Source organism: Tenebrio molitor, chromosome 3 (assembly GCF_963966145.1).
Source record: "Tenebrio molitor chromosome 3, icTenMoli1.1, whole genome shotgun sequence".
Classification (NCBI taxonomy): domain Eukaryota; kingdom Metazoa; phylum Arthropoda; class Insecta; order Coleoptera; family Tenebrionidae; genus Tenebrio; species Tenebrio molitor.
In genome coordinates this window covers 8,798,677-8,820,776 of record NC_091048.1, presented here as the reverse complement: position 1 = coordinate 8,820,776, position 22,100 = coordinate 8,798,677, and positions in this window count along the sequence as shown.

Below are 22,100 nucleotides of genomic sequence, written 5' to 3'. Positions count from 1 at the left end.
TTGATTTATGGCCCTCATACAAAGATATTTTTCTGTTTCGATGAAGTATAAAGCGGATCACTTTTTTATTTCACGTGATCCATGGAGTGACTATTAAATTTTAATTGGATTCTTAACGTGATCTCTCACGTTGAAGCAACTTATCAACGTTCATTTTCTAATATAAATCAGGTTTAAGAACTAAACAATGTCCATTGAAAGTCTATCAAATAAATTTTTTTTGAAAATGTAGTCAAAAATTAATTAATCTTTCTAAAAAATTAATCAAGGTATCGTTGAGAAAAATCCGAGCAGCACAATGAGATAGCGTCTTGTAAATTTTCAGGGGATCGTGAAAAAGTAAAAATACAAAGGGTTTTATAAAAAAGGGAGAGAAACAAACAACTTTCAGTTTCATTTTTGACCAACTCAAGAGGTTATTGCTGAGACTTTTTAAGATGAGATGGGAGATGTAATTAAAACGAATCAAAGTAGAGTAAAGAATAATATTTCTACTTATCATATTCTAAATGATTTTTTTAATTAAGTGAGGTAGAGAGTGTCTGTAAATGAATGTGGGATCCTAGTAGGCGTTGAAAGTTTGCCGACTCTTTCACCAGAAATTGAATAATGTTAGTCTGATCTAGGATATGCAACCCTCAGAACAAATTGATTTTACTGGTTGCCTATTGCCTAGCTTGACAAAATTGATCCAAAGAAAATGAAATAAAAATAAAATAATGAAATGGGTTATTGATAGGTCTCAATACTCTCAGCAAATTACGTATTTATTGAACACTTACGAAGAAGGTAAATAACATCAGTGATTCAGTTAAAAAAGTAACAACGAAAATTAAAGAAATGTCTTCTTTTATAGACAGTTGTATAATTAAGAATGTGTAGTCGTCTCTGATGAATATAGAAAAAATAAATTCTTAGGTTATTTTTTGTCTGAACGGCCGATTCTACTCACTATTGGTCCGCTCTCTGATGGACAAAGCCACTTTTACTCCTTTTCCCCGTCCTAGCTTTTACTCCTATTTCGTCCACCTGGTACTAAGTCGTCCATCACCGTGGCCCTGGAGAACTGCAGCTACTGGCCAGATACAGTTATAATTGCCGGCAACACATTGTCCTTCTAGCCCCATCCCTCCCACTTTGTTTAAAATGGGGTAGTTAAGTCTATAAAAATGCCCGGACTCGTACAGGAATTATTACAGATGTAATTTATTGACTTTGTTAATGTCCATTATCCGAAGCCACTGTTCCACCATAGAACACATAATTACAGCGCTTCAATTCGACCCCTGATTTATGCCACGTACACATAAACAATGTATTTATGTTATTTGTTGTCGAACCACCTTTCACTGGTACATTTTCATAGTTGGGTGAAATGGAGTGAAGGGCGTGCGGAAGTAGAGGTGAAATGTGGACGGGGCCCATCGTGCCGTTAGCGTTTGGAGATGTCAAGCGATCCCCCGACGTACACAAACAATTACATTTAGTAGATTATGATGCAAATTGTTGATGCGAACAGCCGCGATCCACGACTTAACGGCCTTTCTTATGCACAGACAACACTTCTTACATTCAACCCGCCACCCTTCCTTGCTCGATGCCGTAACGCTAATTCCACCGGTTTTTATTACATGCATCTTTGCACAGTCTTATCTTAAACGTTTAATTGTACTGTTATTTCAATTGCCGTTTCGCTGTTGTTGGAATCACAAAGTGCTTGATTTAGGATTGTGTGCAGACAGAATTGACAATGCTCATCTAATTTGCATGCTCATGTGTGCTCTCTAGAATGTCAAGCATTCACACTGGTTTTAGCTTTTTAACGTTATTGGATCCAGAGGAATCTCTTCGAAATATATTCACAGATTAAGATAAACAATCAGTGATAGTGATGATAAGAATAATAACGACATAACCACTGTAATGATTAAAGTTAACGCACTAAGCTGAGCACTAATTCTCACTTTAAACAGAATGTTTATTTTATTCTATTTTTTATACTTAGTTGTATACATTTTTGTATCTAGTCTAGACCATCATACCACTTGAGTGGCTAACGTTAGTGAAGGTTTTTTGATAAAGTTCTAAACAAACAGGGAGACAATGAAAGAAATTTGACATCGAAAATTTCACAAAAATATTTTTGTGCTCCAAAATCCTCCAAAAAACATTGGCCTTTTTGAGCATTCTGAAAATAATTTGACTTGACAATAATAAAATCTGCTTTACAAAACGTCATTTCTCCAATTTGGATGTTGAAAATTTCGAAAGAATGAAAATAAATTGCCATTAATTTGATTGACACTTGGGCAAGCGCCATCTATTCACTAAATTGGACACTATTGGAAATAATTTAAAAATGCTAATGTTCCTTTAAAAAAATATTGTACAAACCTCGATGCGCGAAGACGTATTCGGCACATTCGCGGAAATGAAGCACTCGTTCCTTCGTCGCTTGTGCCTCAAATAATGCGCTCATGTGCGAAAAATGTGTTCTCGCACTCGGTTCGTAAATAACTATTTTTAATAGTTGACTCTTGTAAAAGATAAAAAATTCCCGATTTAAATTTTCATTTTCTGGGGTTCAGCCCTGCTTGGTTAAAGACTAATTTCTAACATACTTTTAATTTTGAAAAATCAAGTATGCCTTGGAAATTTTCAAAAAAAAAAAATATTTTCCTGTAGAGTAAAGTACCTTTTATGTGATAAATACGACAAAAAGTTATTAAGGAAAGTTGTTTAGAATCAACATCTAGGCCCCTATACCAAATTTCAAAATCATCGGCCAACAATGATTTTTCATCTTTTTAATGTTTATTTCACAAATCAAAGAATTTTATTTTTAACAGTTCTTATTATGAGTAAAAAAAATTCACACTTAGATTATTACTACAAGTTACTGGCTTAACACTAATAAGTTATAATTAAATAAAAGTAAATTAAAGCTTTAGATTAAATAGAAAAAAAATGAAAAATCATGGTTGACCGATGATTTTCAAATTTTGTCTAAAGACCTAGATGTTGATTCTAAACAACTTTTCTTAATAACTTTTTGTCGTATTTACCACATAAAAGGCACTTCACTCTACAGAAAAATAAGTTTTTTGAAAATTTCCAAGGCATACTTGACTTTTCAAAACTAAAATCCTGTTAAAAATTAGTCTTTAACCAAGCAGGGCTAAACCCCAAAAAATGAAAATTTAAATCGATTTTTTTAAATCTTTTCACCTATCCGGGGACACACTGTATATACTGGTTCATAATTTTATTCACTTAAACAAATTTGACCTTGTCAATTTTATTCTCATTTGGAACGTCGATCCTTTTGATCTTCACTCTGAATCCTACACACTTTATACTATGAAATTCTTTTAAATATTGGAAACATTAGTTGTAGCTTTTTGTATTTGAAAACGTGTTAGTTTTTCCCTATAAATTAAATAATTAGGTACAAAGATGTTGATTGACCAAAAATGCAAAAATGTAAACAAGAAAGATCTAGAAATACACTAATGGTCAACTCAGAATGGAATCGTTTCAAAGCAGCCAGCACATCTTCGAAATAATCAGAGTTACCAATTTATCATTATATTTGTAAACTTGTAAGAAACTTTTCATATAGTCTTTCCGTAAAGTTTGTACCGACTCACCTAATGAAAACTGTCGTTCAGAATCGAAACTAGTTCCAGCAGGTGTACCTCAGAGCTCGCACTTTGATTCTTTACTATTTTAAATTTACTTTAATGAGATTAATACCGCTTCTTAGACTTCAACATTATTTCTTTTAACAGATGTCTTAAAAATCTACATAAATGTACAGTCGCGAGCAATAAATTTTGGTCGTCAAGGTCATTCTTTGACGCAATCGAAAATGCTCCATTGTAAAACGGTCGTAAATATCATAACCTATCATCATGTTGTATGGCATTAATTGTCATTTTATCTCATTTTTTTGACATTTTGTTGACATGGGCATAATTAGGCAGGGAAATTTTTTAAATTTGTGACAATTAATCAAATTTTGAAATGACATTGACGACCAAAATTTATTGCTCGCGACAGTACGTCAAAATTGTTTGCAGTTTATTTTCTGCAAAAAGACTTAAACAAATTAACAAGTTGGTATTGGTGTTTCTTCTAATGCTCAACCATAGTATCGTGCGTTCATTTAAATTTATCCTCAAAGTAGGTGTTGAAGACTCGATTGTAAACGCATTATACGAGTAACGGATCACGGATCAGCTGTTTAAATCTTAGGCTTTTACACGAGTGGTGCGTTCTCAATCGACTCCCCAACGCCAACTTTGAGGATAAATTTAAATGAACGCACGATAGTTATCCTTTGAATGCGGAACTTTTGGAACCAGTTGCCGAATTTACGCTACTCCTATGGTGGAGTTTTTCGATTCTGTTTTTCCTGCGGTGAATCACTCCGCCTTGTTCTTCTCTCTTGTTATCATTAGATTCTGCCTTGCTCCCTGGTTACTCGTATGGTTTTTTCCCAGCTCTTCCCATCTTGAATCTTGATTCTCCAGTCCTCTATTCCTATCCTTCTAATGTCCTCGTGTATCTGGTCTTCCCACCTTATCCTTGGTGTGCCTCTTGGTCTTCCTTCTACTGGTCTCCAATTTAGGGTTTTTCTTAGTATGTGTTGTGTATCCCTCCTTTGTACGTGTCCGAACCACCGTAGCCTTTGTGCTTTCACAAATCCTACAATATCTTCTCCCTCGATTATGTCCCTTATTTCATGATTCATTAGTGTCCTGTATTCCCCTTCTTCTGTTCTTCTTGGCCCTGCGATTTTTCTAAGTACCTTTCTTTCAAATATCCCGAGGTTCTCTTCGTCTATAGTAGTGAGTCGCATTGTTTCCGCTGCATAAGTCGCTACAGCTCTAATTGCTGCCTTATAGATTTTTATCTTTGTTGCTCTGCTAATGTGATGGTCCTTTAAGTATCTTCGATACTTCCAGTAAGCCTTGTTCGCTGCTTGTATTCGCTCTTTGATTTCAGCGCTTCGTTCATTTTTTTCGTTCCAGTTGTTGGTATTATTAATTTTAGTTCGTTCGTTTTATGGAGTTCACGTCGAAATAATACAGCAACATGTCAAAAACATGTCAAAATTCTTTGTTAGTAACTTGAATTTGAAATATAAAAACAAATCACAAATTATTACTAGACAAAGATCGATTAAAGATTGTCTTGTTATTTTTTGTCAGATAACTGATTATAAAAAAAAAAAAAAAACAATCACAGGAATTGTGTGTGTATTATATTGCAGCATTAAGTTGTTTAGAATTTGTTGTTTACTTATATTTAAGATGGGCGACGAATCCTGACTAGAAATGCTTCTATGCAAAGTTCTAATCCTCAGTGCCTTCGCTCGACTATTTGTGAGAGGCGAAGAACCTATTAATAAAATCGTGACGGCGGGAAAAAATATTGGTGAGACGGGGTCGGATTGGGTGGTCGTCAGGGGTCGCTAAGTGTGTTAAGATCGTTAAAAGTAAGTGAAATTTTTGGATGGAAGTTTGCGAAATCGGCGAGGAGCGTAATGGCAAGTTGTGAGGAACTGGTGGATGCAAAGCCTGATTTACGTTTTTCCTGCGACAGATTTTAATGTTATTTCGAGTCACAAATTGTTTAAATTGCGTCGTGACTCAGGGAGACGACACTAACTGGCGCTCATTAGAATGAGCCGGGATTCACCTTATATTTATTCATATTATTGAAATGAATCTGGAGGATCTGGACTCTAAGTTATCCGATAGGATGCCTGCAGTGTAATTTACTCAAAAGTCTCATTACAAACTTGGTGCGCCGTATCCTCCGGCTTCTCCTGAAAAGTTATATCTTCGCAGTAATCCGTCCAATAATAAATTTATAAATACGGATTGTCTGAAAAATAGTATTAATAGTATGAAATAGGGCGGTTTAATTCCATTCGCCGGGATCCGACGAGCGAAACGAGGGAAACACGTGTACGAGGGAATAACCCGAAAAATCATAATTTCAGTTTGTGCGCAAGAAAATGACAACTTTTATTTACATCAAGGGAAATTCAAGAAAGATTTCCTCGGAGTAGACGAGACCAATTGTTTGCGAATTCTTACGAAACTCGGCTTAATACATTTAGGAAATAAATAACGGGGCCGTGTACACAGAAAACAGGAAGGTGCTGATTATTTATGATACATTTTTCTCTAATTTACATTTTTCTTGGCTTAAAATGTAAGTAAGTACCATTAAATTTTATTAACGATCACATTTTTCTCTCTACGTAGATCAAGATGAAATTTTAAGCGACCCAAAAAATTCAACAGAAAAAGACGTCGTCGAACTCACACTAACGAACCAACCTCTCTGATTGGTTAATTTATGACTCGAGCCAAATTAATTTTTTTATTTTATGTTTTATAGGTTCGTGCAGTAGCAAGAACTATCTAATTAATCAAATTATTACATTACTAAATGAAAAAGTAAATTTATTATACCAAATCAGAATAAATTAATAGTATATTATTCAATGAACGGGTAATGATGGCTATTACTCATAAGAATGATTTTTGTCACGAGCCGAAGGCGAGTGATGTAATCCATCAGAGTGAGTAATAGTCATTGCCCGTTTTACAATTATTATATTTATTATATCATATTTATATTTTTGTGTAAAATCTGGAAGAGACAACACTGACGGACGTCGTTTTTAATGAAATCCATTTCCAAGTTGTCTCCGAGAAAGAGATGTCCGATTCGGAAAGGACCTAGGTCGGTAATTAATTCGCCCCCGTCGCTGCTTATGATCCCTTTGTGAAGTGGTGAGTGACAGCGGTGTAAGAAGACAGCCTTTCTTATCCTAATTAGTCGAGGGGTGAGAGAATGGAGGACCGGAGGACACGGGACTCACAGAGTCGAGATGAATGCCCCGAGGAGAGATTGTCGACAAACTTGACGAAAACCTACCTTGCTGTCATCGCCATGTGATGTCCACTTTAACATAAAATGAATTTAATTAATCAAGAAGGCGAGTTTATTTTCTATTGTTTGTCCGTGACACGGACTAAAAAATTTATCTCCGTTATCCTTGATTATTAAAAGTGACGCAACGACTGCCAACACAACAACCACAAATTATCCGGAATACGTCCCCAGTTCCAGTTGAAGTCATTTTAGTGTTGCTAGTTCTGATTAGTAAAATAAAAAATCCAGTTTAGTCTGTTCGGGAATGTCCTGGAGCGAAATCCTTGCAAGTGCAGGATGCGCCACCAGAGGCTACTAGTAATAATTACTGTTGCACATGGCGAATCCAATTTTCCCCTGCATCCCCGTTCTATCCCGGCCATCTCCAACTTTAACTTTTAAAAGCATGCATATAATCATTAACATAAACTACACTTATCTGACGCTGCAGAATGAGTATCAGTCTTGCTATATGCAAAGTTTCACCGGATAAAATAACCAAATGTGCGGATATGTGGGAAATGGGAATTTCCTCCTCTACAAAAATTATATTTTACACTCTTGAACCGCTTAATTTAATTAATTAAACCGACACTGTGTTTGCTTCTAGCTAAATTACACTTACAATGAACATCAGCTCGGTAAAAAAATATTTGATACACTCGTTTTAATTTTAACTAAATATGTAAATTAATTTTTTGTTCCAGACATAAAAGAAACTATTTATTTGCAAAATATATTTTATAAATTTTATTAAAATGCTCTGTGTGTTCGTGTGCTTTTACTGAACATTTAATTAGACTAAGAAATTGTTCATTATTTCTGTCTCTCCACCATAAAATAAATCAAGACACACAGTCGAAGAACTAAAGCGGTACGTTCGTATTTAATTACTTACAACAAATTTAAGACTTAGGTACTTACACAGCTTTGGGAATAATGTTTTTCGTTAAATTCCAGCACATTACCTATGTTCCAATTCGTACTTTTGAACCGTCGGTTATGCTATTATTATTCACTTTAGACAACACTTTTAGCGAAAGTGTGTTGCATCCTGTCTCTAGAGAAGACACGATCAACAAGAAAAGCATCTCAAGAATATTTCACACAACTTCTCAGCACTGTTAACGTAACACATACATATATCAAGGGAACAACAATGTGCTAAACCGGTTCTAACATGGAAACTTGAGTATAAAAATTAGCTAATGCTGAAGGAATCTTTTTGAAATAAACGTAGAAAAAAATAGAAATATAATGATTGATAAAGCAGACTTTGAGTAGTTACAACGGTGAGATCCAATCATTACTAGGTCAAATATTTAAGAAAGAGGAAAGAAATTTGTAAAAGAATTAAAAAATCTAAGACCTTCAAATACAGAATGTAATTTCAATTACAAAAATGGTGGAAGCTTTTTCTAAAATATAAATTTCAAGTGATAGTCTAAAATGGTCTCACATCTTGTGATTTATAAATTTTTAATTATATCACAGTAGACTGGAAGACTGACTGGAGGTGAAGAAGAAATTATAAATTAATTATACAAATAAATACCGTGCGATCGAAAATAAAAAAAATCGAGAGGGCCATGATTAATACGCTTCAGTTGGCAACACGTAAAAATTTAATTCAAATGTCATCAGATGTTATTACATTAGTAACTAACATTACAATAGTAACTGTCATTATTAATTATTGACTATTAAAATTTGCGATTACAATATGTTCACTTTAGAGCAAAAAATTTTGATTGTGCAGTGTTACTTCACAAATGGAGAAAGACTTGAGAACGGGGAATGGTCTTATTCGACACCTCGAGTCGATCAAGCAAAATTATTATCTTGTTGCTAATAGCAAAGTACGTTCCAAATCGAAATTTTGTCGTTGATCTTGCTCATTTGTTTTTAAAATGTGGCAACAATTACTTAGATCGCTGTTTTGAGGCGCCAAATTTTCTCTAAATAGATTTTACGCCGGCAAATTACAAAAATCACAATAAATACGTGCTGAATCGGAAATTTAGCGTTGAACTTTCTCAGTTACAATAAAATCTTTTACAAAAATAAAGCAACACAAAAATTGGAACCAATTTTCAAAATTTTGTCCTTGCTGATGTCAGCAAATTTCAACACTTTCAATAATATGAAAAATTTTGTGGATTACACGTCCAGAAAATGTTTTGCGGCTAGGCGCCTTGGCTACGCAATACCACTCATACTCGCAAAATATTTTTTCAAGCGTTTCTTTGTCTACAGAACAAGCTGCTTCTAAAATCCTGTTTATCAATCAGTCCTTAGATGAGCTCTATGTTGATAGAATGCTGCTATTGGTGCTATTCTATGAGTATACACTTCCTGTTTCTCTTATTCTTTAGTCCAGTATCCTAAAAATATTACTGCAGGACGTCTTTTTAACCTGTTACGACACTCTAGCAGCAGCGGTAGTACTGTTTCTACATTTTCCTAGCACTGAATCCACATACTTATTTTAGTTAAGAACATTCTAATGTAAACTAAAGAAAAAAAGAATCCAGAACGACTAAACTCGAACAAAATCACAAACCAGAATAGAAATAATAATTGTGAATCATAGGGAAGAAATTAAAACACCAAAACCAACTGAAATTAAGGTAAATCTTAAACTAAACTATAAAAACTCAAAAGTTGCCACTTTAAAAAAAAGATGTTGATGATTTGTTTTTATAAGCTAGTCGCTATTGCAATAATCAGACAAACCAGCCAAAGCACATAATAGTTATTTATTTAACGAGTTCGTGTGTAATTTGGGCTTTTTTTGGTATGAGTGGACCAGTTTAAAACTCGAGTGAAACGAGAGTTTTAAAGGTCCACGAGTGCCAAAAAAGCGCAAATTACACAAGAACGAGTTGAATACAAGGTTTTTTTGTTCGACGACCCCCTCCAAAGGCTCCAAATGGCTGAAAATCTTTAAATTAGCTTGACGTTTCGTTTTGACAAGTTGTCAAATTTATCAAAATCCGCTCACACAGGAGAAAATTCTCAAATTCTGACAGTGTCGAATAAAAAAATCATTTTTGCTCCGAATAACCTATACCTACCATTTTTTCTTCAAACATTCATAACAAATTATTTAAGAAATGTTAAAAAACCAGGAATAATTTTAACATCGAAAACTGAGTCGACTATGACTCTAATACGAGTATAAACAAGGCTGTGAACAAAATCTGAAATTATGTTTTATAATTATTCGTCGGTCAACCTGTATTAATTTGGATAGATTTTCTAAGTATGTTTTGCAATAGTGTACAAGTTGCTTGATTAAATCTTATTTACTCACTTCAGCTTTCAATATGTCAGATTCAGAAACGAATTTGTTAAAATTTTAGTTAAGAATTTCAAATGATTTAGCTAGTTTACTTTATTTGCCGCTCGTCAGCGGAGATAATAACTTTATGTGCCGCTCGTCATTTTGTCAGATACCATAGCAATGATGTGACACTTTAGGTTTATCAATCCAGCAGTATGTCATATTTTACTGACGTTTGAAGAAAAACAAATTTAAACAATATAATCCGACTTGTAATTATTTATTGTCCTATTGCAGCATTTCGAAATAGAAATAAAAATCAAAACATTGCTCCTCAACTCACCTAATATGTAGTAATACAAATTATTATGGCAAGGTAAATGAATAAAAATCAAAATTGCGTATAACATACAATGTCATTATCATTGTTAAAAAACTTATTGTTACTCTCGTCCTGTTCGTTTTAAGATTTACCTTAATTTTCTTTGCCTTTTGTATTTTAAATTGTTTCTCATCATTCATATTTATTATCTCTATTCGTGTTTGTGATTTGGTTCGAGTATTGTAGTTTTTGTTTCTTTTTTATTTTACTGGAGCTGGAAAAGTGGTGAAACGATGCTAATAGAAGGTATTGTGGCAGATACCCGTTAAGAAAACGTCCCAGCAGTACTGTTTTTTGAAGAATAAGACATTTAGTATTGAGAATTATCGAAACAGCTCATCCTGCAAATGGGGAAATGGTGCAATAGTATATTAAAGAACGAGTTTTATAAGGGTTGATTTGGCGCACGAGTTCCAGGTGTAGAAAACGACCCGTAGGGGAGTTTTGTATGGAACGAGTGCGCCAATGTCCTTATAAAACAAGTTTTTTATGTTATTTTTTATAATTTGCACCCTTGTTTTAATTTTTAAATAAAAAAATTAAATTTTCAAATTCTAGGGAATTTTGTATTAATTGGTAATTCAAGGTAACGGATGCAACTACATCTGCAACATATGTTAAAAAGTAGAGTTTGAACATTAATATTGGAAGTTTTTTGGTGTAAATGACAATAATACACTGAAATATTGATAAAAATTTTCTTAGAGATCTATTAAACTACGTGTGCTTTAAGAGATAGCCATAAACGACTCCAAATTGAATACAACAATAGACCTATTAGAGACACAGATTCTAAAAAGTAATATTATTAGAATAGTTCAGGTGGACCTCTGCCAATGTAGACAAAATTGTGAACACTTTTGAGTCATTTTCGTATCCCACCTCCACCCGGCGGCACGGCAATTTTGCCGGAGTACATACACTATTACGGATAATACTATCAAGTAATAGTGCAGTGTTTATCAACATAATTACCGGCGTCTCGCCTCCACGTTTTCATTTTTTTGTGTTTTATGTTCTGTGTCAATGTTAAGGAATTTCCTCACGATATGACATGAGTATAATAATATACCTTTTTGAATTTCAAACACCAATGTGTTCTGTAAGTCCAAAATTTTTAAATTTTTAAAAAGAGATTGCGGTACTATTCCTGTTGCTGAAATTATAAATGGTAAAATCGAAATTTTTTCTAAACCCCAAAGATTTCTCATAGCAACGCAGAGTTCTAAATATTTATTAAATATTGTATTATATGTCTGTGTTACATTGTGTGAATTTGGAACAGCTATATCTAAAAGATATGCTTGCTTTTGTTGTTTATTTAAAATAATAATGTCTGGTCTGTTATGCTGAATATGAATATCAGTTAAAACTGTACGATCAAAATATAATTTGTAATTGTCATTTTCCAAACAACTCTCTGGTTTATAAATATAATGTGGTTGTGTATCCTTTAATAAGTTGAATTTAACTGCTAAATTCATGTGTATAATTTTTGCGAATATATCATGACGTTTTTTATATTCGCTTTGAGCCAAAACGGTGCAAGAAAAAATGATGTGTTCAATGGTTTCCCCTTCAGTTCCGCAAATCCCACATTTATCAATGATCATTAACATTATCATCTTATTTCGATAATAATTTTTTTATCGTTCTTTTTTATTTCCTTGGATTAAAAAAAATATTCAAACACCTATTCATTATGAAGATAAATCCATTATGGTGCGAAATGTAGATACAGAAAAACGTCCACATCTTAAAAAAAAATTTTTTTAAGTTTTTTCAAATTTTTCATGTCTTATCTTTATTTAACAACGATCTGTTGAGTTGTTCCACAATTTTGATATAAGGTATGTTTTTCTTTTTTTTTTGTTACTTTTTAAGTAATATCACCTGTTACAGCTCGTATTCTACATTCGATTCGTCTCCGGATACGTTTTCTGAAGCAGGACGAAATTCTAAATGCATGAAAGATAAAACATTTGGATAAACGACGGTTTTGAGATAGATGTTTGTATATTGTGACTGAATAATTAATAATGTTAATGACTGCTTGTTAATACGAAATATTTAGGGCCAGTTTACAGAAGCGAAATTAAGTTAATCGTAATCAAATGCGAGATTAACTGAACACGTGATCAGATTGAACCAATCAAAGTTTCGGATTCATGGGTAATTCGCGCATTAATAACACTTATTTCTAATTAAATATTTAATTCTCTTTCTATAAACTGGCCCATGGTGAGTGAATGCTTTAATTCGATTAAATTCGACACTACTCGTACTTTTGTTATCCTGTCTTTTCCTTCACAGTGTTTTGTCTCGGAATCTTTTTGACGCAACTCCTCTTATGTAATTTCTATTACACACAATATAAGTAAATTTAGAAACTTTTGCTTTCAACACTTAACTAATTAATAATTTGAAGAGCCAAAATTAAAGAATTACATCATTGTTTCCATAAAAATTAGTTAGGTTGTAATCGTTACAGCAAAAAAATAATTAAGTAGCCTCAAGATTTGTGTTTGCCAAAAACAAAGTTTCTGTAATATAATTGAAACCCTTTTAAATTTTTTGTTACGTTTGAGCGACAAGTTGTGCCTTTGTCAGTGATTGTCTCAGTCATAATTAATTAATAGCGCCATTTAGAGACGACAACGACAATGGCTAAATGTCTGTTTAGACCTTCTCGACTTGGCAGGACACACAAAGGCTCTGTCTTACTCCTTTGTGATCGAGTGACCGTCGCCCATTCTTTATTTCACCACATTTCAACAATTAGGACGATGCGTATTAGCACGACAAAAAAAAACTCCGAGGAATCACACTGATGGTCAAGTCTTATGCGACAGTGTCGAGAACTCGCCAGGGGGAGGCACGTAAGCCTAAACAACTGAAGGTAAGCTTATAGTGGCCGCCTTGATGTACTCTTCCCTCAGGACGCGAAATTATGCCATATATGAACGTATAGCCGCCATTATTCAAACTATACCCTTTAAATTTGTTGCACAAGTTGCTAACTAAATTACATCATAAATCCTTGTTTATATTTATTGTGTAACAATGTATCCGGTATTTACCATGCTCACCTAGTATATTCCGATATTATGTTCCGCGGACGAAAGAAGGCCGGAAGTGGTCCAGGGGCTGCCACATGACCCAGATTCAAAAAATTTACTTTTATCGGAATTTAAGACTGTGTTCGGGAAGAGACAAGAATGTGGTAAATATACAAATAACTAAAATCACAGCAGATGGAGAAATGATATATTATTTTATAGTTTACAAGAATTTTCTTGCTAATTTCTTATAAATCAAATCTTGCACGCTATGGTGTTGTTCTCTGTTGCTGGAAGAAATAGCCACTGCGTTTGTGGGTGATAACTTCCCACTTGTAAAAAATAATAGCTCTTTGCACACATGTTGTATAAATAACTATTATGTAACGTAATTTTTACTAATAGATTTATTTACAGTTAGTGTTTTAAAATTACATGTAATTTTGAAAATTGTATTTTACAAATGTAATATTTCATGTAATATTACAAGAAATATTACATGAAATATAACAATTGTATTATTATAGTTTATTAGAACCTTGGCTTTTTCACTTGCAATTGATTTAGGGTGAGTTGTAATAGTAGTTTATTTGACGAGTTCTTGTGTAAATTGGGGTTTTTTGGCACGAATGGGCCAGTTTAAAATGCGAGTGAAACGAGCGTTTTAAAGGACCACGAGTGCCATAAAAGGCCCAATTTACACACGAAGGAGTTGAATACAACGTTTTTTTGTTCGACGAGCCCCTTAAGGCTGTATGACACGATGCTAAATTTTGTAGAAAATTTGTTAGAAAATGAGAGAGGGCCAATGAACGATCAGGATCTGACAAAGACAGACTATGATCCTGATCGTTCATTGGTCCTGATCGAGGGTCTCTCTCATTTTCTAACAAATTTTCTTCAAAATTTAGCATCGTGTCAAACAAGCTTTAAAGGCTCCAAATCGCTTAAAATCTTTAAAATTAGCTTGACGTTTCGTTTTGACAAGTAGTGACATTTATCAAAATCCGTTCACATAGGAGAAAATTCTCAAATTCTGACAGTGTCAAACAAAAAAGTTTATAATAATGAAGATTTATGACTATGAGCACTTCATTTTTAATTATCAACGATATTAATCTCTGTTTTACATTGCTCTTCTTGCTCATGAATTTAAAATTTTTAAAATAGCCTCACGACAGTCAACAGCAACACAAAAATAATCACAAATCACTCCTAATAATATTGTGTATTTTTTATGTTAAGACAGCGTTCACAAGTTTCGGATTTCGTATTTTTTTGTGTAATTTTACGTACTTACGAAAGCAACTCGTGAATACCCTTATAAGAATCACTAATGATGACGGGACGTAAGAAACTAAGAATTCATGCAAGTCTCAACGAGTCAGTGATTCCCAGAATTCATCAATCGACGTCCGAATTTAGTCGATTCTGGTTTTAGTTGGTTTATAATGTCCTGTAATTTATATGTAATGTTACAAGGAAAATTACATTAATATTTCATTGTAATATTACATTTGATGTATTGTAATGTAATTTCCATGTGTATACGTGTATTTACAATGAAATTTGTCATATTACAAATGAAATATTTCAAGCTCAAATCACTATTTACAGTACTTTCTAAATCAAATTATTATTAATTATGATGACATATTTCTTTACTAATTTCTGTACTTTATATTTTAGTCCGAATAAGTAATTTTTATTTATAAATAATAATACATTTTTGAAGTGAAAAATTCTTTAGACGCACCACGACATTATTCCCGAGCAATGAATTAATTTCACCGTCACGGCGTCACGTGTCACGTCACACGCTCCGAGGTGAAAGGCTCATTCGAGTAAGTTCGTGGGAGTCGAGTTTAGCCGAGTGAGCGAAAAACAGTCAGCTGTACGTCACTTCCAAATTTTCATTTGTCAGTTTTGTACAAGAAATCAAAATTCATATTTAATTTTACAATGCACTTAAGTGAATGCACACATATTACTCACTGCAAGCAAGTTGTGCATGTTATTATTTCGAGTTATTCCACATCCCAGTGGAAATAGCGATGAAAGGATTGTTTTTTCTTCTTAGGGGCGATGCTCTTATGTGATTGAAGCAGTGAAGGGAAAATATTTTGTCGTAAACGCTTCATTCGTTGTTTGGCAGATGAAAATTTAAGAAATATTTAAATTAGTATGTACTTATGTGGGCTGCGACCGCATCTTGATATAAATGAAGAAGTGTTGCAGGAAAATTGAACGTGCTAATTAGGTGGAGTTGCGAGTTGACGCAGGAGGGAGCCCTGCAAGACACGGCGGTCCAAGTCTCTGGTCTGTCGTTTGGTGTTGATTTATGTGAAATTACAACGACTTTTGGGAACTGTCATGAATCAACTTTTCCTGTCCGAAGTGTAGCAGTCGCCGCTCCTCCTGGATTTAAACTAAGTTGTTTAGATGACGCGCAAACTTCTTAACTAAGCCAACAATAATTAGCTAGTGTGAACGTCCGAAATAATTCGTCCCCGGGCCCATCGAATTGACTAATCTCCCGTTTCCTGGAGTTCTTGATGGTGCAGGTCGAGCCGTTACGGCCTGAATTATGCAGCAATTCCCGCCACAGATCTTATTAGTTGCCGGTATTTAATAAGGAAATGTTGCTAAGTGCGCGGGGAAGGATAACACCGCAGTTTATGGCCGAAAGAGAAGAGAAAAATCTCATCTACATTATTTGCATAAACTGCACACAAGTCGGGCTGTTTTTGTTGGCACAGCGTCCGGCTATGAATTTCTCTCCGTAGCGGGATCGCCCTGCAAAGCTCAGATATCGCAGTAATAATGAGAATAATCTGACCGAATTAAGAAGTTTTTCAACTCTTTCGTCCCGAACAAACATTACTCAACGTTTTCTAGCCGCTCTTTATTCAAATATGTCCCTGGTAATCGACGATAAAAACTTTTATTTTATATTAACCAATTTCCAAGGCGCCACAGGATTTAATTACGAATGCCCAAATCAATCGCCGAAACACCCCTCAAAGGCGACGTCCGCCAGCGAGGAGGTTACCCCAATGAAAATGGAGCAAAATGTGCATCTTAAGACAATGATTTTCGATCGAGGAAACCTACACAAGAATATAAATGGACAACTCACGTCTAACAATACTTAGGTATTCTTATTAAAAGCTCAAAAATAATTTTTGAAATTTTAGCACTATTGATATTTTTAGAGGAGTTGTGAAGAAAACTCCCAAGTAATATTATTACCAAAAGTAAAGTCCTGAAGAGTTTTATTCTAGGATCACCCTTTTTTAAATATGAACAATGCAAAACACAAATCAAATATTGTTTGATTAATCGAATTTACACAATAATTATACCTCAATGGTGGAATTTTGAATAAACCCCAATTAAATTGTCAATTTCCGTCATGGAAACCTTTGATGCAACAATATATCTAGTGTTCATTTATTCAATTTCCCGTCAAATTTGGAGTTGAAGAGTCGATTGTGAACATACCTACCACTTGTCAGTCTGCAGCGTAAAAACACAAACAACGCAAAAAGTGAGGTTAGATCAGGTCAGGTCAGGTCAGGTCCATTTATTGTAATACCTGGTGTTGACGTTGAAAAGTCGATTGTGAACGCTGATCCGTGATCCATAATCCGTGGTGCGTTCACAATCGACTTTTCAACGTCAACACCAGGTATTACAATAACTGGAACACGTCGTATCTACAAATTAGTTTCTATTTAAATATCTGTTTTTAAACATTGTTGACAATTAAATGAAAACACTAATTACTGTTACACAACAATTTGTTAAAATGCCTTCTTCTTTATTAACTGTGGGTGTTTTGAGCTATAATTTATTAATAGAGTTTATTAGGACTTACAAAGTTTTAACTCATTTCGAACAAAATATCGTTTTCTCAAATTTTACGCTACTGATTAATCTTTACACCACTCTTACTATTGAATCGACTCTATACTCTTGATTTTTTCAACAAAGTACGCAATTTAAAATGGAAATAGGTAGTTTTGATTACAGTAAGTATTTAAAAGGTTTCTTTTTATTTTAAATTGTTTCAAAATTAATAAAGTATATATATCTTTTTTGTTCGACACTGTCAGAATTTGAGAATTTTCTCCTGTGTGAACGGATTTTGATAAATATATATCACAACTGTCAAAACGAAACGTCAAGCTAATTTTAAAGATCTTAAGCGATTTTGAGCCATTAGGGGACTCGTCGAACAAAAAAACGTTGTATTCAACTCGTTCCTGTGTTAATTGGGCTTTTTTGGCACTCGTAGGCCTTTAAAACGCTCGTGCCAAAAAACCCCAATTTACACAAGAACTTGTCAAATAAACTACTATTTGCACATCATTAAAGAAATTTTACTATATAGATATTTTCTAGAATTGTTACACAATAATTGATGACTCACCGTAAAAATCAACAGCACATATTAACCGTTCAAAAAATCACCACAAAGCTTGGGTAAAATGTGGCCTCTCGCATGAAAGTATTAACATAAAAAGTAACACTTTCTACATCTCTGCTTTATCTTCAATTCAACCCATTTTACCACTTATTCTGAGATAATTGTTGTTTATTACAGTAAACGTTTGTAAACTTTGCCGAAATCGAAAAATTGTTTTCTAGGTTAACAACAGCAACAGCAACAGCGTTGGCGTTTCTTTGAGATTTCCGCGAAAAATCTGCTTACCAGTGGCGTCGCGTTTGGTAATAAAGCTGGTAAATTACCCATTCTTAGGAAAGTAAAATGTTGCTCTTGTTTATTTTATAAATTTTCTCCATTATCAGATAATAATAATAAAACGAAAAAACGCACAATTATAATTCCAACGTCTAAAATTCATGAGGTATGATTTATTATAATGTAGCGTTTGAAACCATGCAGTGAATGCTTATTTGCACAGAATTCCGCTTCGACAGGACCGATATTTTGCAACGCCTGCTCTGATTTCTTTTCTTTTTTTGTCACATTGTATTTACATCCTTCTAGAAGTGTCAGAGAAACTCTTCCACTAAAACCGCCTACTTCATTTTCTGCACTGAACGAATCAACCCCACAAATTAATCACAGTGAATGTTCAAAATGGCCACCATTATTATCAATGTAAAACTGAAGACGGCGATGAAATTATTCTTCCACTCTTTCCAGAAATATTAGGTTGTTTGGAATCGTTGTAGAAGCATTTTCCACTTGTTCTTGTAAAACTTCAGTCATATCATTCGGGGGCGAACATATCAAATCCTTCTTGTACCCGAAGTTAGGTCTGACGATCTGACAGATCAAGCTACAGAATCATTTCGTTCTATTCATCGTCTAACAAAATTTGCGTACAATACAATGCATACTCGTCCATTGTGACGCAGTGTCCCATCATGTTCGTGGCACATGCTTGCAAGAATTTATTGAGGTAGTTCTTCTAATAACTAAAAAAGCATGTTATTTAGAAAATGTAAATATGGTTCTCCATTGGAGCGTGGTAGCATAATGTGCTAGGTGCCTTTATACTCGTAATTTCGTCCCAAACATTAAGCGAAAATTGTATTTCTTCATGAGAAGTTTTGTCTGCCCAGATATGTATATTTAAAATCTCTTTCTGCTAAATCGAATATCATCATCAATTCATCATCACTTATCAACACAATTTATGATGCTGTTGGTTTTGGTTTTTTTTGCAAGACCCCATTCAAAAGATCCACGTGTGAAACAACAACAATTATTATTGTGCTTTTAGTATTCTTTCAGCGTGACCGTCTATCGTGAAGATCTATTTCGTGAATGAAATCAGCGTTTTCTTGTATCAGAGCACTCATGTAAACTCATGAGCCTGGAAAATGTTTACAGACAAATTTAAAACTCTGGAGTATTTTTTAAGAACTTGTATTTTTCCGAAATACTTCACTCATTTTGTTACTGCTCGGATTTCGATTTTATTGATTATCAAAAAGACAGATCTCACTGAAAAATTCCTAAACGTAAAACGAAATACTGACCAAATTTTACAAATGTTGCAATCAATAAATAATCGAACGCATTGTTTTTTGCTTTTTATTCATGGCAATAAATGTTGAACCATGCTTGCATACAAAGGTCACTTTAATGCACAGTGGATATCCAGTTGAATGAATGATACAGGAATGCAGTTGTTATCTTTCCCTCCACATTTGTTTTCATTTTTTTTACATAATCTTAATTTTTTACTCAATTTCAAAATTGAGAAAAAAATCGGAATATTACAGCTCTGCTTCCATTGCAGCAACAATATTTTTAGGATATCCTTGATAAGTGTAGTCACCCGACAAATTAGCTTGATATTTGCACTAAAAACTTTAATTTATTTCAATAGACTGATGTACGCTTTCAAGTACATTACTTTGTAATATGTGAAACGAAAATATGTTTACACCCCCATGTATGGTCTATCTAATTGACCACTTATTCTGTACGAATAAATAAAAATACTTTTATAGATGTACTTTGCGATAATTCACACATATTGAATACACAAGAACCATCACGGTAATGTTACATTAGCCACTTCAAATAGACATAATTGTGGTAGGGGCTTTAAAATAAATTAAGGGGGAATCGAGGGCCAGCGTAACTGTGGAGCTCTCATCATAAGTAATGATCCGCTGAGCAACAATTGAATCCTGTGTCATTTGTCAGGAATATAGAGTGTTAAAAATGAGGGTGGCTGCAGGAGAAACAGGAATTAGGCGAGTTGAGGGAGCAATGTCTAATTGTTTCATTGATCGTCGTTTTTAGATCAAATGGTAGCACATTTAACCCCTGTCTGGCATTTGTCACTGTCTCGGTTCGCGTTTCTTCCGAAATTGCCGTAATTTCGTAATGATATATGTTTTCCATTACATAAATCTTTATAAGTAATTTATCGGCGGGTAGACGGGCATAAGTCTTAACGAGAGAGCAAAGTATTATTATGCGTATAAATAGTGGAGTTGTCAGAAGTAAGTGTTCTGTGGCATCGCCGGCTATAATGAGCCTATTCCGTGACGAAGGCCGTTTCTGTTACGTCGAAGATGTCACACAAACTCTTCTTGTTCATACCCGGAAACCCACTTTACAATGATAATTGTTCGCGGCTGATGTGGCGCCTTCAGAAATAAAGTCTCGAATTTTTTTATCAAAATTTTCACAAGTGCTAATGATGAGTAAAGTTTAAAAAAATACAAAAATGCAAAATAAACAATCAGAATGTAAGTTTACGTCGGATACATCTCCTTGCCGAACATGGAAGTAAAAATTAAAAAGTAAGTACTGTTTTCTTAATTTCGTTGTAGGTCGTAAAAATTTATTTCTAATTATGAGCGATTAATGCGCGCCATGGTTGGGTTAGAAAATATTACCTGCTAGTGGTACACTAGGATTTATAAGCCCCGCAAGATCTTTAACTATAAAATTTACGACTTACAACCAAATTGAGAAAACAGTACATATCTTATGTTCACTGTATTCTGCAATTTTCACTAGACCGGCTTGTGCAATTCGTTTTGTCAGTTGCTTTTATTGCGGTCGTGAAAGTACCGAAGTACAAAGTTGTTTAAGAAAGTAAAAATGTTTTGTTTGTCACTTTTATAAACCAATTTCTACTGTTCGCATTTGTTACCTAATATTTTAATTACCATCTCAATGAAAGGTGTCGTTTTAAACAATAGTAAAGAAAGGAATCAAACGTCCAGAGAGAAAGCCATCAGTTCTGATAATTTGAAAAGTGGCAAAGAGCGTTCCATGCGTCGTCGATATTTTTTCGTCGCTGTTAGCTTGAAGGCGCCTCCGGAACCGGAAACGCTCCGTCTCTACGTGCGTCACTATACGGCGGACATATTTCACGGAAACATACATAAGTTAAAGTTTCAAGCGGTAAACTTTTAAGTTGGGCCATATCTCAATAAATCAATGATTAATAATGAAACCGTCTGATGTGCAAGCTCGCTAAAATATCACCCATCAAAGCTTCCATCTTCGCTAAGGCGGCGCGATGCGTCCCACCCACGCAAAACAATTCAAATTAAACATAATTTTTAGTTTGGAGCATTTGATATCCCTTCTTAAGATCGCGCTTGTCTCGCGATAAAACATGGCAAAGTTCCCGGAGCTATTTAGTTCGGAGGCAATAAAACAAATAATGGGTTAGAATTAAACACTATGAAGTCTCGAACGAAATTAAGTTTATCCATAAATTTGATTTAACAGTGAAGTGAGTAAGTAAAACTCGTTGGTTTTGAACATTGGCTGGCCCGGGGAAGCATTGATGCAATTAAACATGATTTGTTCGAGGCTCATTTGCAGCGGCCTGAAACAATCCACTGATGACGAATGGCCACCGTCTCCGAACAAAGACTCTTATCTGAGCGATTGTTAACTTCA